We start from the raw sequence: 17,604 nt of genomic DNA, 5'->3' as shown, positions 1-17,604 counted from the left end.
TTGTCAACTTCTTGCCATACTTGATCTAGTAATTTTTGTGGGTAGTCTCTTTCCAGAAACATATTTTTCAACTTGTTAGTCTGTTCAATAAAAGCATTGTCCTTAGTAATCATCCGGGCTAGTCTGACAAACTGTCCTTTCAATATACCTTTTTTAACATGTTCCGGGTGTTGACTACTATAGTGCAGTAGACTATTACAGTATGTCGGTTTTCTGTATATACTGTTCGTAAACAACCTATTTCATCATCTTTGTTAATTTCCACATCTAAATAACTAATTTTATTGTTGTTGTAGTGGTAAGTAAATTTTAAAAAAGTGGTAGTGCTATTAACATAGTGTAAAAACTCATCAATGTCTGCACTCTCCCCAACTCAAACAAAAAACAAATCATCTAAATAATGTGCATATAGTTTCCATTTGGTCAGATAAGGTGATGTAAACAAAAATTTATTTTCCCACATTAACGTGATTATATTAGCAAAAATGGGGGCACATGTGACCCCCATTGCTACCCCGGTCTTCTGTAAAAAAAAATTGTCCTTCAAAATAAACAAAATTGTACCTTAAGACTGTTTCCATAAAAGTCACCAAAACATCCACTTCATTGTTACTGAATGAACAATATTCAAATAAAAATTCTTGAAACCATTCAATTCCCATAGAGTGTGGAATTACATTGAACAAATTAGTCACATCCACTGTAAGGAAAGAGTCATTGCTATTATAATCTAGGTTGTTTAGTTTCCTTAAAAAAATGCCAAGAATCAATACAAATATGTTCTTGGTTTTTAAGTACCTCTTTTAGTTTGATATCAATGTATTTCCCCAGTGTGTATATTTTAGAGCCCGAAGCATTAACTATAGGCCTCATTGGTGGGTCTCTTCTATCCTTATGCATTTTCGGGATCCCGAAAATGCTAGGGACCCTAGGATATGTAGTAGGTAAAAAACTATTTCATGCTCCAATTGGCCCTGATCCTCCATGTCTTTTAATAAAAGGTCGATTTTTTTGTATGAAATGTTGACCATGTTAAGTGATGCTTCTTCATAAAGAGAATTATCCAACAAAAAAACATTCATTCTATTAACGTAGTCTTGTTTATCCATTATGACAACCCCTAATTATTTATTAATTTAATTTTATTGTTTAATGTCATTGGGCTTTTTAAAATATCATGTGACTTTTTAAGGTATATATTGTGAAGTGAACTTGTTTGTACATTATTCTGAAGAAATCTGATGTTATAGACAGACAAAAGCGCTAAATAAAGACTGTTTTGTTGGCACTATTGAGACTGGCTTGTTCACCACCTGGCCTGTGTTTGTGGAGCCTCCAGGAATATCTAATTGTCTCAAGTCTATTGACAACCACTCAATCCTTTAAGAATCAGACGCAGTATGCGAGAGGTGTAATTATGCAATGACACTAGAGGCTAAACTTTTGCATACAAGTCCACATCAGGTTGTTGAAACAATACAGAGAACACCCACCTCACAATGCACACAGTACACACATAGACTAACATATGCTAAAGCACTTAAAAGCAATCTTCCTAAACAATAAAGATCACCTAGACTGCCTGCTGTCAAAGCTATATAAAGAGAGACCTTATAGAGCTTTCAGACAATGTATCTCAGGCTTGTTTGAACCTGGCAGTGAGCAGCATATTAACATCACCAAGGATGATGTCACAATATGAGCAAAAAATAACTGATTTCAACAACTGGCTGTCTTTCTGGTGTCATTCTAAAGGGATTCAGTATTTGTCAGAATAGGAGGACATTGTCAACAGACCACATTGCTTTGCCAAGGATGGTCTGCACCTTTCCCATGTAGACTTTTGAATACTAGGATTATATCCTCCCCTATAGTGCCTCTCTTAGGCAGTACAAAATGGGCAAACCTACCAACAAAGCAAAATCAACTCAATTGAACCTCAAGACATTACTACTCAATACCAGCAGCCTACACGCTCTCTAAGCCCTCCTAACACTTGAGAATAAAGATATCTGTGAAGTTAAAGCAGCAGAGAGTACCCCAGCATTGCAAGATTTCACTGCCTTCCACACTTTTAGATCAGTAGCTGCACAGACAATAGCTAAAGGTGAAGATGTCTCAATATACATCAATAACAAGCATAGAGTGGTCAAACAAGATGATGTGCTGGAGTTCCTCCACATGCAGATCACCATAGACAAATCTCATACCATATCTACCCAACTATAGGTTACCTTCCATGTCCCAAGAAGCTCACAATGTATACTTGGACCTACCAGAGACACTTACCATCCAGAGACCCTATTCATGGGAGACTTTAATTACCCCTCTATAGATTGGGAATCCTACATGGCCTCCAGTCTACAGGCAGACAGATTTATGGTCTTCATAAATACAAACACCCTTGATGAAATAGGGAATATGCCCTCTAAAGGCACAAACATACTGGATCTCATGCTCACAAATATGGGAGAATGCTGCACTCCCTCCCAATGTCTCATCCTCAGTGGTAAGGTCGACCATAAAGCTATCTCCTTCAAACTCAAAATCAATTCTGTAATCCCATTAAAACCAGTAACATTTAGGAACTATCTCAAGGCAAATTACCTGTTAAGTGATTTTTTTTTAATATTCAGTGCCACTTCAAACCTCGAGAACACACCAGCCTATACTGACTTGCTGTCAGAAACTCTGTCATGGAAAAAGTTATGGAAATTATCACAAGGACATAGGAGACCTCCAGACACTAGCTCCATCCCAGTTTGGCTTTCTCAAAGGAAGGTCATGCTTACTGAATTTGGTGGACTTCTTTGAAAAGGTCATTAAGACAATGGATGAGGGGAAAATTGTGCATACCACCATCTTAGATCTGTATAAGGCATTTGATACAATATCCCATTTGGGCATTGACAAGAAATAAATCCCTTCATAACATACTGGGTAGCTAGCTGGCTCACTGATAGGACCCAGGAGGTTAGAATCAGTAAGGCCACCTCCACCAAGAGGCAGGTCACCAGTGGAGTCCCACAGGGATCTGTCCTATGCCCACTCCTCTTTGGCATCTACATCTTGGCTGTCAAAGCCAATGTCAAGGGCCTCTGGCTAACCAAGTTGACAAATGATTGCAAATGGGGAGCAGTAATTGAATCCCCCCAAGATGCAAGCACCCTTCAGGAAGGTCTAATACAAAAAAATGCTTGGTGCCAAAGCTATAGTCATCAATAAAACACCCTTAAAAGTTGATTCATTAGTTAGGGATCTGGGATCTTATGTTGATAGTAACCTAGCCTGTGACCGACCTGTGTCCAAGTTAGGAAGAGAATCCTTCTATGTTGCTCAACTTAGAAGCAAGGGCATGGCAGCTAGGTCCAGAGATGTCATCATACCAGTGTACTTGTCTCTCATCAGCCCTGTCCTAGCGTATAATACTCCCTTTGGTAGGAACCTGACCAGACACACGCAGCAACTGGAACATTCACAAAGGTTCCTTACAAAAAGAATACAGGAAGTAAACACAATGTCCTACTCTAATCACTTCAAAGGCCTGTCTCTTTACTCGGTATCATACAGGCTTCTGAGAGGTGATTTTTGCCTGGCATACAAGGCAGCCTTGGACCCTGTTTTGATGACTCTTTTGTACAGCTGGAAAACTAGATTAAAAGATGTAAATTTTGCTTGTAACATAAACAGGACATGTTGGAGAAACGGGTACGTTTTCAGAGAATTCCCATTCTCCTTCTTATCCCTATTTAAGTGCAGCTTTGACCAATGGATGGATAATCAGAAATTCATCCTTGGTCTGGCTCCTATATCTCTAATGGGCAAAGCCAGCCAGTTAATCATCCTCAAAAAATCAAATATAAATCAAATTTGTAGGTCACATTTGGGTTGCACAGCTAGGCTTTTAAGAGCACTAGTGGTGGTTGGTCTGGTATACAGCTACATACCTATAAACTTTACACAAACTGTTAATCTCGTTGTCAAAACATTTTCAGCAAGGGCCAAAATGTGCAAGACTTTGCAGCTGCCTGAATGGTTTGCACACACTTTAAACATCCCATGAAACCAAAAAGCTGTTGCAGCAAATTTGGATAGCCAGTGATCTGTCTCTGCTTCCATTCATCTAGGAAACTGCCACTAGATAGAATTTGAATATTGTATGATACAAATAGTGCATGAATGATAGAAAGCATTCACTAAAATGTAGTCCAATGTGGCACTGGCAAAGGATATGTAAATATATGTTCTAATTACTGGCAAATTGTGGACTGTCTTGTTTCTATTCATAAACAGCTGGTGAAGCTGCACAGCTGTGAGCTCTTATGGCCATAGGTTATGCCAGATATTGCTATTTCACTTTCTGATGAAAATCAGACTAGAGATGTCCCATGACTGTATTCTTATCACTGATTACAGACATTCTATATACCTAATGAGGCTATTGTTATATTTATTGCTGAATGACAACTTCTGGTCACAGCCTTCAGAGAGTTTACATTCTCTAATATCTGCATAAGTTTTCTCTCGGCATCCTAGCTTTCTCTCAGCTTCCAAAATATGCTGATTGAATGGATACTTTAAAAATAGCTCTATATATGTTGCATTTACTATTGCCTTGTGGTCTCTGTCATGGGTGATAATGGTCCATACTGGACTAGTTTTTTCACCTAGTTAAATAAATAAATTAATTAATTATTTTTTTCTTATACAGTTGTTAACTGGATAAACCCACTGGACATGTATCCCTTTTCAGGGACAACCTGGGATCATTGTCTGGTCAAGTGAAGTTCAGTCACACAGCAGACAGATGGAGATGGAAGGAATTAAACCCTGTATCTCTGGTACAGGAAGCTGCTCATTAACAGCTCTGAACCTTAATTCTCTGGATTAACTGCCAAGCAGATTAATTACAGCACTGGATAACTGTACAAAGCAGAAATGTAAATTATTACATGTTGGCCTGTGCCAATCATCTATGCTTTAAGGATGCCAACAAAACATTCATCAAACTTTCCCTTTAAGTACTTGACTTACTGTTGTGTTAACTGCTGAAGTGGCCACAGAGAAATCACTGCCCTTGAACTCAGTACTTTTAAATCCCATAATAAGATGAAGGAGCCAATAAAATTAAATACTCTTGTTGGTACTACTGACACAGCCAATGCTTTCTGATCTTGTCATGCATGGTTAATAGTTACTGCCCTCAGCAAGTTAAAAAAACTACTGTGGAAATGCTGATGGACTTTGATTAGATAATTATAACTGGAGTGCCTCAAATGGCTCATGTACCAGAAGTTAGACAGCACAGCAGTACACAGTAAATTAGGAACGGGAAGCAGCTAAAGCTTGCTTGACCATGTACTATGCTCTTACTCTGTCACATGCATGCTTCAGTTCTCCGCTTTTTGCTTTTTGGCTCCAGAATCTCCTTAGATAGGATAAAAACATCATAATATTATGGCACAACATATTTTGTTGCGCGTAAGTTGTCTTTTCCCACTCCATGTGATTAGATTACTGACCCTGCAGTGAAGCATCAGGGTTTAATGCATGCCTAAGTGTACTGTCCTTTGGATGAAATGTTAAACCAATGTGTTGAGCTGATGATAGTTCAAGTGGATGTAAAAGACCCCGTGGCACCTCTTTACAAGAGTAAAGGAAATTCTCCAATGCCCTGGTAAAATTTTTGATTGTAGTATAAATACCACTTTGGGTGTCCCCTGAAAGTAGGCTACCTGCTTTGTGGACTAACCAGGTCAGAAAAGGATAAACAAATGAGTTATTTTCTAAGTTAACTTCAGTACTGCTTAGGAGTCTGCATTTCTGGTAACGTTTGCTTTAGCTTGCACAACATCTTATACCTACAAGATGCATTATATACTAATTAGAAGTGTACTTGCATTTATACATTTTTACCAGCAGATGGAAACACCACAAGTGGACAGTCTTTTGTCTCGTGAGAATGTAATATCTTTCAGTGAGGCTGAAAGCAAATGCTGCTGTCTGGACTGGCATCATAATCAGAAATAAAAAAAATGCTGTTTTCTTTCTGGTGATTAGCGAAAGAACTTTTTTTCACTTATTTGAAGGGCATTACAAGTCTATAAGCAAGGAGTGGAATCTGTGCTATAGATGCTCATTCATACCCATGCCATTTTAAGAACATAGTCTGCATTATTGTTGGCTAATTTTCTATTGGTATGAGCTGCAGTTTCTGTTAATGTGTTTTTCTTCAGAGTTCTGTGAGTCGTGTGTGTTGTAGTAGCTCAGCTGAATGAGCACTGAAGAGCAGACTCCTAGGCATTCTGCTCAACACACAATACATTCACACATCTCACTCTGACAAATGGAAGAGAGGTGTGATACTTAGTAGGGAAATGAGAAGCATTGTAATTACCATCTACATTATCTGACTGCATGCAATTTACATCTCACTGGAGGTGATAAACCATGCCGTCCATTAATTAAAGTTTTTAATGCAGACATTTATAGGTTAGAATGCTATCCACTAACATATATTTTGAAGATGGTATTTAGAGTTGCTAGCCTAATCAATGATAGTAGAATATTATTAATCAAAAGATGTAGAGAGGCATACTTCTCTGAAACTTAACCTGGCATATTTGAAATCCACATTCAACACAGCATTAAAATAAATTCTCTGTAACCACAGAGCATGCTGCACACGTTTTTTGCCCATTTTGCCCCCACTGTATGTTGCTCATCAGCCCCTTCCAGGCCATTTGACCTATTTATTCCCCATTACTGTGGCAAGGGTTAATCAGGAGAAGCCATCATTTTGACCACAATCAGGTGTGGTTCGTCTGGTTATTTCTTTTTACCTTTTATGGCACTACCTTCCCCACCATTCCTGGCTGTGCAAAGGGTTGACTATGCTGGTTGTCTTTCAGTTCCATCAGGAACATTTCCAGTAAGCAGCTCTGCCCCAATCCTGAAACATTGGAAGTCATATACACTGGTCTCCAGCATGGAAATTGTACTTCCCTTGTGTTCCTTGAGCACTTGCACCCCCCCCCCCCGCAAGAGAGATGAATGGATCACACCCCTTCACTTCTCTCTCTCTTTCTCTCTCCTTTCTGCTTATCTAATCATAGTCATCTAGGTTGCAGTTGCAGCTCTATTCACCTGCATCACAAAAGCAGTAAATGCACTCCCCTGTTGACGGTAATTGTGACAATGATTCTGATGATGATCAATGCCTCTGAATAGGCATTCTGAAGTCATTAGCTAAGTACCATCAGTTGTTTTAATCATGTGCCTTCAGGTACCAAGTGGAAAGAAATGCAGTAATGAAATGAAAGACATGTAAACCACTTAAAAAAAATAAAATAAAAACATAGTAGTACCTGTAATTTATAAAACTATTACGAACAGTGGCAGAAAAAGAAAGCATGATAAAGATAGTAAGAAAGAAAACCATAATTGCCATAAAATGAATAGTCGTGTTGCAGGGTTTGCAAGGTGATGTAAACAGAGTGACTTTGAGAGTGAAGCCTGATGAGCCCCCTGATATTTATATCACCACAGGAACAGTGCACAGTTACTATGCAGTCCGTACCATGCTTTTCTAGTCATAGCCGGCCTTAGGCATAGGCCAACTAGGCGGCCGCCTAACGCGCCGGTCTAGCAGGGGCTCTTTTCCAGTATTTATTTGGTATAGGTAGACCATAATGGGGGCACCAGGTAATGTGGTGGGGGGTGCCATGGAGCCCTTTTGCCTAGGGCATCAGTTGACCTAGGTCCGCTCCTGTCCTAGTGATCATAATATTTCATGCATCATTGCTATAATTGCTAGGAGGAAGGGAAAAGCAAATACAACACCTGAGATTAGCAACTGCAGTCACTGTTGTGAACAGGCCAGCAGCGCCATGCATGCACAGCACAGACTAAGCAATGCTGGAGTGGCACAGTTGTGATAATTTCATTTGTATGAAACAAGGCTGGCCACATCACAGTCATAGTACAACAAGGGCTGTGGTGCAAGATTTTATGCATGGCACTTGCTTGTATGCTACAAAACACAGGTCATGGCCGAGTTCAATATGCCAGCATTCACAGAATGTTGCACAGCTCATCCTCCAGATGCTTCAGCATTCTGTCTACTACTTGTGCCAGGTGATCCAGCCTTCTGTCTGTAGTTCAGTGAGTTCATAGATGTTAACACTCTGCATTTTGGACATCAAACCTTTGATACCTTAATGGAAAGAAGACACTAAGCTATAAATGAGAAATATGCAAAAGTACACAGTATAGAAATCTATGAAAACAAACATATAGAAAGTTACATTTAACAACCAGGGAGCATAATATCTCAAAGTTAAACAGGATTATAAATTATTTGAACAGAGAAACAAACATTAATATCAGATAAGAAATGCAAGACTCGCAGTCTGACTATATTTTTTATATGTTAGAAAAACTGCAGACAACTTTTATAACACTTTTCACCTGAAGTAAAGATAATGGTAAAAAATGCCTGTTGAAATTCTGAGGAATGTTATGATGATCCTTGGACTAGTGCAACTAAAGTGCAAATGTCGGGGTGTGTGTGTGACGATTCCTTCTCCTGCAATTTACAGTGATCTTGGAGGTGTTATTCATGTGCGTGTGTAGGAAGACTGTTGTGATGAAGCCGCTGGGGGAAAAACAAGGTATAACAGAAAGTTGCAGAATTAGTTTCAAGTACAGGAATCGTAGGACCAAATATTGCTTTTTTTGAACAAAACAGAAAAAGAAAAAAAAATACCTTAAGGTTTCAGAATCACTTTTTTGACATTACACTTTCATCACTGAAAGTCTGGTCCACACCTCCTTTTTAATTCTTTCTATGAAACAAGTTTCACACATCATAGCTCAGAACTGTCACAGATTATGCCTCATATTTTTGTCCTATCCCTCATAAAATTTTTGTTTTTCTAGTAAATCACTAAGGATTATAGTTAGTCAATAATAATATTAGACATTAAAGTTTCATAGGTAAATAGATGGCTAGCTGCCCTTCCAGGCTAATTTTAAGCTTAGCCACTTTCCCTTTTGGTGCTTGAATTAACCTATCCCATTTGGTATTAGATTGGTCTTACCTATCCCATGGTCAATAATTACATATTTTACCCCTAGTGAGAATAACTGGGCTCATACCACAGGTAATATGAGTGAACCCATGCATGGGATAAAGCATTTATGTGCTGCCTCTGTCCATTGGTAGTGCAGAGGGCAGTCCTAGGGCACAATTTCTGTTTTCCATTCATAGAACCAAGTTGCTGTTGAATATGAAAATGGAAGAGCTTTATTTTATGTGGATGGGAGTCCGTTCCAGAGCAGCAATATCCTCTGTAAGATAAACCTTTCCCTCCAAACTGTTCAGTTCATGTTGCAGAAGAGGTTTAGATCAGAAGGTTAAGTATTTCTGATGCTATTTGATTTGCTGATGTGCAGTAAACCCATAAGTACCAGGTAAAAGGATGCCTAATATGCCAAATACAGGTCATATCTTAGCTATCTGTAGGATACTGAGTATAGTGACAGGGCTTTCAGGTGGTCCATGAAGGGCATGTTTTTTAGGCCTTGTATTCTTTTAGTAACCTATCTCTGTGTTCATACTATATATTTATTTTACATTTAGTTACTGAGAAAGTCCAACTGGACCCAGGTCCTTTTTCAGCAGAGGCCTGGGGAGAAAAGCTCCAACATACAAAGATAGAATATCAAATATACACAGTCACAGAACATTGCATAGTACAAATAAATTAATTTTATTATGCAAAGTGTCTGTTTGTAATTAAACAATCATGGTAGTATATTGTACTCTTTGGATATATAATTTTAACTCATTTAGAAAGAAGTGCTGTGAAGATGGAGAACAAGTTAACAGAGGTTAGTGTTATGCACATTAGTTCTTATGTAAAAGCAGTCAAGATGCCAGCAAATTTTTTAGAAGCCGTCTGAAAAATATTAATTAGAAAATCCATGCTGATGCAAAAGGTGTTCTATTAATTTTTTTATCAATTAGATGAATATTGGAAATTATCCCTGATTTTAGGCCTTAGCTTCTCCTTTGTCCATGATTCTTGATTAAATAAGTGGAGCGACAGGCCTCACACTGTCCTTGAGCTTTCCTTCAACCTTTTGACTCACTGTACTTTATGCCACTTCCTTTTCAATGGAGGCATTAATCATGAGATCTCTTGCTTTCAGAAACCCCTGACATAAAGCTAAGATCCCGACTTTAAACAGAAAAACTTGCCCCATGTACACTAGCTCAAACACGCAGGAAATGGTTACAATGGGACTGTATCATCAGGTTTAATTGCATGCGCATGCCCTTCAGTAGCTTGTATGATACCAAGAAGAGAGACAAGGCTTTGAGATGGTCTACCTAGATTTTATTATTCAGGCCTTTGATTTTCCTAATAAGGAAGTATCATGGGCATTTGAGTTGTCTAATGTTTGGATACATACTGAAGGGGGGATTATACGCAATGATTAGCTTGATAAGTGTGGAATACAGTAAAATTATCACATTATTGTTAGTTATGCTTTTTATTTATTTTTTTGTTAGGATGTTTAGTATCAAACTGGCATTTTATAAGATCCTTGTTTTTTTTTTTTTATTTAAATAATAATCATGTTCAGTTAGTGTTTTTGTGAGAAACTGGCATTCTGTTCAGTGTTCTGAACTGTTTCTCTGCTATGTTACTTGTTTGTGAGAAGAGGCTTCAGTTACCCCATGAAGCTGAACAGGATAAAGCAGGTATTACAAAATGGTAATTTTTGTGTATTGTATACTCACCAAAAAAAAAAACAAGTTAAAGTAATTGAATTATGTTAATTGCTAGGAGTATTTAAAAAAAAAAAATAACTGGACTAAAGATGACAAAGATGTGAAATATACATTAATACAAATTATCACTACAGATGTCTTTTGAAGCATTTTTGTCCCATAGGCATTGGTTAAATTGCCTTGATAAGCATTAGTAGGCATAGTAATATTTTGTAAATGATGTAAAACACTGTCCCCTTAAATCTTTATCAAAAAAAAGAAAAACAGAGCCTGGTCAGACAAACAAATCTAAAGATTATAAAAAAAAAAAATCATTAAGGAAATTTAAACAAAATGGAAATGTTAATTGGGATACTTATTTTGATTTGAGAAAGAAATAACTACATTGCAAAATAAGTAGAAACTAGAAAGAGACATCTGTAGTTGTGGTAGGGCAGCCACCCCAATGTCATGTTTAAATCATTTATTGAGTAAATATCAAATTCATGCAAAACTTCAAAACAATGTTGGCAGTTTTATTTTAAAAATAAAGCTTCAGAAAGTATATTTTTTCAGGGCATGATGTAACAATGGAGAACACTTAATATGGGTGGTAAAGGGCTATGCAGGCAATAGCTAGCCTACAAATTATTTTGCTGGAATATTCAATCCAATTATTTTACATGAGAAATAAGGTGGTTCCTCTAGTGTGCCCCGGTGAAAAACAAGAGACTCCAGAATTTTGGACAGAATAATGAATTGAGAACAAAGAGAGTGAGTAATAAGAATTCAATGGCAGTAGCTAGACTGACATGATGGGGAAAGGACTTGTGCGAACAAAAAAAAAATGAACCCAGACTTTTTTAAAGCTTTTTGGTACAATGGATGTTGTACTTAAGGTTAGGATGAAGGGTGACCCAAAAATGTTTAAAAGAAGAAACATTTAAGGTGGAGTTCTTTGCTATAAGTTATTAAACTGCTGCCTACATATGGTTCATTCTGTCCAGCATATAATATCACCTACATTTTCAAAGTAGGTTTCTGTCAGTTTGAAGGTATTTGTTCATATCTGGAACATTGTCATAACACTTTTTTGGCCGTTTACCAGATGCATGTGGTACATCATGATGGTCCCATTCTGAATAACACTTCATATCCTGCATAACCCAAATCCAAAATACAATCCATTATTGACAAGAAACACTTAATATCCCAAAGTTGATTGCGTACACTCAGTGCACCAAGAGCCCCATGTCCCAGTCTCTTCCTAGATCTGTTGCAATTGCAACCTTCCAGCTTGCTGTCTACAGAATGCCTACTGCCCACTCCAGGTTTCATTTGCTGTTGGGTTTACTTAGTTATGGTATACCACTACTAACCTGGCACTCTAATCATTCTTAGCATAATTTCTTATTATATAGGATTGAGCTCATATGCAGCAGGGGTATAAACATACATTTGACAGTTCTAAATATTAGGCTGTAGCTTGCATATTAAAGACATTCCAATAATTATTTTTCAGACAGACCAACTGAAGGTACATAAGATACTTCACATTTGCTATGTGATGGTCTGAATAAGTGACAGAGTACCCTGGGTATTTAGGATGGGAGATTGCTTCCTGCAACAGACGAGACTAGTGGTTCAGTCCTTGGTAATTTACTTCTCAAAGGCAGATTGCAAACTTGGTGCCATTATTAACTCCTCAGAGGGCTCTCGCTTCCTCCAAGAGGGCCTTTCCAAGTCAAAACTAAATGTGAAGTGTGCATCCCCATGTATTTCACATTGACAACACTCCTGAAAATTGATCCTGAATTTAAGGAACTGTCCTTCAATCACCACATATCCAGTTATTTTTCATTGCACAGCTAAAGGATCCAAGCATGTAATCATGCCACTATATTCAGTAGGTGTATGGCCAAACATTTGTACAGCTGGAACCACCACAAAGCTTTCACTAAAAATATCAGGAGTCTAAATCATGAAAGCTATGCACATCAACTCAAATCCTAGAGTATGTTTTAGGATCATACAGGCTGAGGCAATCTCTCCATTATGTATAGAGCTTCAACAGCCTATTCTGTCTGACCTATTGCACACTCATTTCATTGGTAAACACTTTAGGATCTCTTTTTCAAATGAGAAAGGTATGTATTAGAGCATACTGCTTCTATGTGACTGTCTTCCACTCAGCCTGAAGCAAAGTAGTTCACAAATGCAATTTAGGCAACTAGATAGATAACCACAAATTCACCCCTGGTTTAGCACTTCTGTCCCTTATGGATATGGTAAGCATGTAAATTATCAATATATCCTTGTTTGGCCCATCTTTGCATTATTCATACGCAAAATAAGGGCTAGAAACTACAAGGGGAATGTAAAGCTAGGCTTCTTAAAATCCTTACAGATAAACTGCCTATCAAGAACCTATGACTTTATGGTAGCCAGACTAATAAATTTTTGGAGGCTACATTCAAATATGCACACCTCAATAGCAACAATATTTTAGGATTCACCCACATTTTGTTACTCTGCTTATGCATGGGAGCCAATTTTTATATAAAGGTTGATTTTTTGCATGGAGAACAGAAATGGTTATTTAAGGCTACAAAGCCTACATGTGGCTTGGCTCTAAATTATAGTTTTAACTGTATTAATACTTTTGTAAAATAGACTGCTGAACCACATAGCAAATATAGCTAATCAAATACAATCCAAACTGCAGAAGAAAAATAGAACTCACTGCTGCTTCTGCTCCCCTCCAATAAACAAGGAGATAACACTTTTCAAGTAACAGCTTATTGAAGATTAACTGTGGCTGGGAATTTTGAATTCAAGCCGACAGTGATTTATAGTGTTTGATCAATAGTAGTACTTCCCCAAGGACTGTAGCCAGTGCAGGATAAACATACCAGTGAATCATTTTGTCAGTTTTCAGATAGCATTCACTTGGATTGGTTTCTTAAACCAAAAGATTTATAAAAACTCATTCACAAGTTTAGCACTTCTGAAATGGCCACAATCTAGGGGATTCCTCCATTAGTATATCAAAGGGGCCAGAACCTGAAAGCCTTTTTGGAACAGAAAAATAGGTTCAGTAAGAGGAAGGTCTGGTATGATAAAGGTGGAGCCTGCTCATATTGTAAGTCATTTATGAGGGGGTCATTTCAGGTAAGGGATGCTACCGGCCACAACTGGTAATCTAAACAAGTGGTCTATTTATCAAAACCTCAGCTAAACATGATAGAGTATCTTATCATTGATAAGATGTGGGCCTTGGAATTTGCAGAAGTACAGCAACTAATTTTAATGCCCATTTTATCCTTTGACTGCTGCAGTATTAAGCCTATTTTAGGCATCAAAAGCTTAGACTAAGGCAGTTTGTCTTGAACCAGTCTCCTTTAGATTTAAAATGTCAAAGAAGAGTCTCCTTTATTTAAAAGGTCAGAAGAGTGGCTGGACCTTACACTTAAGTATTGTAACTGCATCATTGTACTGGAGTACAAATCAGAGCTGTTACAGGAGTTTGAAGTTCAGAAATGTTTTTTTTAAAGTTCAGAAATGTTTTTTTTTTTAAAGTGAACAAAAGCATTTGTCGAAATAAAGTTTATAGGACTGACTAGCTTTTCTGGTGAATGTTCTTGCTTCCCACATATGGTGTCATTAAATCAGATGTTTTTCAGCCTAATACCAGCACTGCTGTATCTAGTCAGACAGAATCTATTGGTAAAAGGAGTTATTGCTATACAACTCAGTAGAAAGTTCTAGCCTATCCAGCTTAGGTCCTGTTGGATCAATTACCACCCTTAAGTGTTTGTCATACCTACTTAACCACCCTGTGTAATAAGACTTGTGGATTTTTGACTCCACATCACTTAGATCAATAGTTATGCAAAGGAGCTTCTCAAATGGAGAGAAGATAATGATGGCAAAGTTCCCTTACAATGGGAATATAATTTGTTAGCCAAGCTCAGTGGTTGCAGAATTCCCTTTTATTTGCTCAAACACCCATTAGGCAACTGGAAGGTGAGGGAAATGAAACCTTGGAACTACAGGAAACAGTTTTAACTACCAATAGCCTTAACCTCTGCACTGCAAGACTATTTTGCTTCATAGTAAATTAATACTATGTATCAAGTCCCTAGACCAAGCTACTTCAGACCTATGGGACAATTCAAATGCACCTTTCATAACAATATGTTAGGACACACTTTCTAAAGAGTGCACAGACAAGTCCTTAATTTTGTCCATGGCAAAGTATACTCTACACGTCACTAGATTAAAAAAAGATGAGCCAAGTCAATTCATTTACCCAATCACCTGTCAGAACCTAACTTCTTGCATCCATACTTCAGCCAAATTTCAATTCACCAGCAGCTCTTCAAAACTATTGCACCTAGCCTCCTGCCTTAACTTTGTATGCAGACTGTTGGCTCCAATTGTTTCCTGCATTGGAAATTCAATTAAAGCTCCTGCTGCAATGGTCCATTTCAGAACCAAATATGAAATGGTTAGCCTTTGTACATGTTCCATCTCTAGCAACCTGCAATTACCATTTTCTTCCTGGTCCTAGATCAATGGGGGACTTTTACCCAGGATACATCAAGAACTGGTCTAGTTTATACAGTGCTCCAACATTGAGCATTACATGTGGTGATGCACTATTTACAGCAGTTTCATCACACCCCAGAGATGTGGGGTGGAATAATGATTCTACAAATTGCCTGCAATGTGCATGAGCATGTCCAGATCTGTAAAGGCAGCTCACCAAGGTTAGGAGTTCTGCCACATCTTTTACAACTCCTCTCCAAATGCTAATCTTAGAACCAGCTCATATTCACTGCCTTTACTCACCCCTCCCATACTAGGTTTAAAATCCTGACAAGGACAGGCTGTCAGTATCACATTCACTCCAATACAGACTCAACTGTCAAGTAAGAGTTTCCAGTAGCATGGTACAGTACAATTTGTTAACCAGTTTGTACTAGGTTCTCTTGTATGGTGCTGGAGGTTATCCAAGCTACAGGTTGCAACCATGGACTAGAATCTTAGTCTGAACCCTAGTTAAGAGGTCCTGGGTCTTCAGTTTGCTTAATAGCAAAATTTTTCTGAACAGTCTGCATGTCCTCCTTGGGTCCTTCCAGGAGAGGCCAAAGGTGAATATTTCCCCCCCATAGGACTGATGTGACATATGCCATGGCAGACTGATATCCTGTCAAGAATTAAGTTAGTCCCTTGCATCCTCAGTTTCAGTACATCTCTAGCTCCCCATGACCCTAAATTAGGGTAAGTAAACTAGTTCCATTTCATACACTAGGATAGCATGCAAACAATTGGCATGGACAGAAGGTAATCCACTGAAGGCATTCCCATTTATATCAAAATTTTTGATGCAAGGCACATTCTCCATGGAGTGTACTGTAGTGTTGAGTAGTTACCGCTAAGTGCCAAATTTTGCATGCAGAAAAACTAAACTATCTGCAGAGCAGATCTTGACAAAGGGTATTTAAGTTACTTTGTCCCCTGAACTGTGCAATACCCATTGTCTCAGTACCCTTCCTATCCAAGGGAAAGATAGGACATCCCAGCATTATACCACCCTACCCAAGACTCTCACCACAATCTGTGTATTTTGAGTGCCTGAGGCAGGAGGTGCACTTCCACTATAGAAAATATGCCAAGGTTTCCTCTCGACTGCTTGCCTCCACCAAGGACTGTATAGAGTAAATCAAACTCTAGAAGAGCATCGAGCAGGTTCATATTACTGCAAAACATGAAATCCATGAGTTGGCCAGAGTACACACCTATACCAGTGCACCTCACTAATCAAAACTAGACCAACATAACTGGACCTAGTACTCCCCAACAGTGTTACATCCCCCCTCAACCCCAGGTCACATCATTGTAAAGGTTAGGCCACAAAAGCTAGATTAAAACTCTGAAATAATGTGCATTTGTGCTAGCTACTCCATTTGGATTGATTCCAGGTATGAATACTGTCCTACAGACTTTAAGGCCCCTATCTCTGTAGGGAGCCTTACAGGAGACAATTTATGCCAGTCATAGAAGGCATCCTCTGATCCAGCTTGGGTGGGTCCTTTGCCTGCAACTAAAGTATCATGCGGAGGAGAGAAGTATCAAAGGATTCCCTGCACTATAGAAGCTCCCAACAGTTCATTCCTGACCTTGTTCAAATGAAAGCTTTGATGGGAAACTTCACTCCTGGTCTGCCCCCCTCCCTCAATCTGATGGGCAGAGGTAGACAAGTCCCAAGCCTACAAATCTAAGTTAGGGTGATATTTTTTTGTAAATAAGGCCCAGATTCTAATAAACTAGGCTTTTCTAGAAGATCTTGAACTTTATTCAAGCTCTTGCACTCTTCAGAAGAGACCCTTTACAAGCTTCCCCTGCTGTATCCAATACTTGTGCACATACATTTTTAAATAAAATTGAGGCCAGACCTCCAGTAATAGACAGGTCAGTGGAGATGTGCATATCCAGAGGGGGATGGGTGGCCTAGTGTCCCAACCCAGCCAACAAGTTTCCAGTAAACAGTTGTACGCAATCTAATTTATTGTCCATCTCAAGAGAAACTGCACATTAGCACACTCTGATTTTGATTTTTGGTAACTGATAAAAACATCTGCTCAGCAGTTATGGGCCATTACTCTTACCCCCAACCCTGCCTGCACAAAGTGAGACCACTATGAAAGCATGACAGCCTTGAATACATTTATCAGGAGCAAAGTGAGGTCACTCAAATACACTGATTAATGGCATCTGTTCAACTAGTGTAGACTGATGGCATGGTAATAATTTCAGAG

Source organism: Protopterus annectens, chromosome 3.part1 (genome assembly GCF_019279795.1).
Source record: "Protopterus annectens isolate FY-2018-M chromosome 3.part1, PAN1.0, whole genome shotgun sequence".
NCBI classification, from domain to species: Eukaryota; Metazoa; Chordata; order Ceratodontiformes; family Protopteridae; genus Protopterus; species Protopterus annectens.
The sequence above is the reverse complement of the archived record's forward strand: the minus strand, read 5'-3'. Positions refer to the sequence as shown.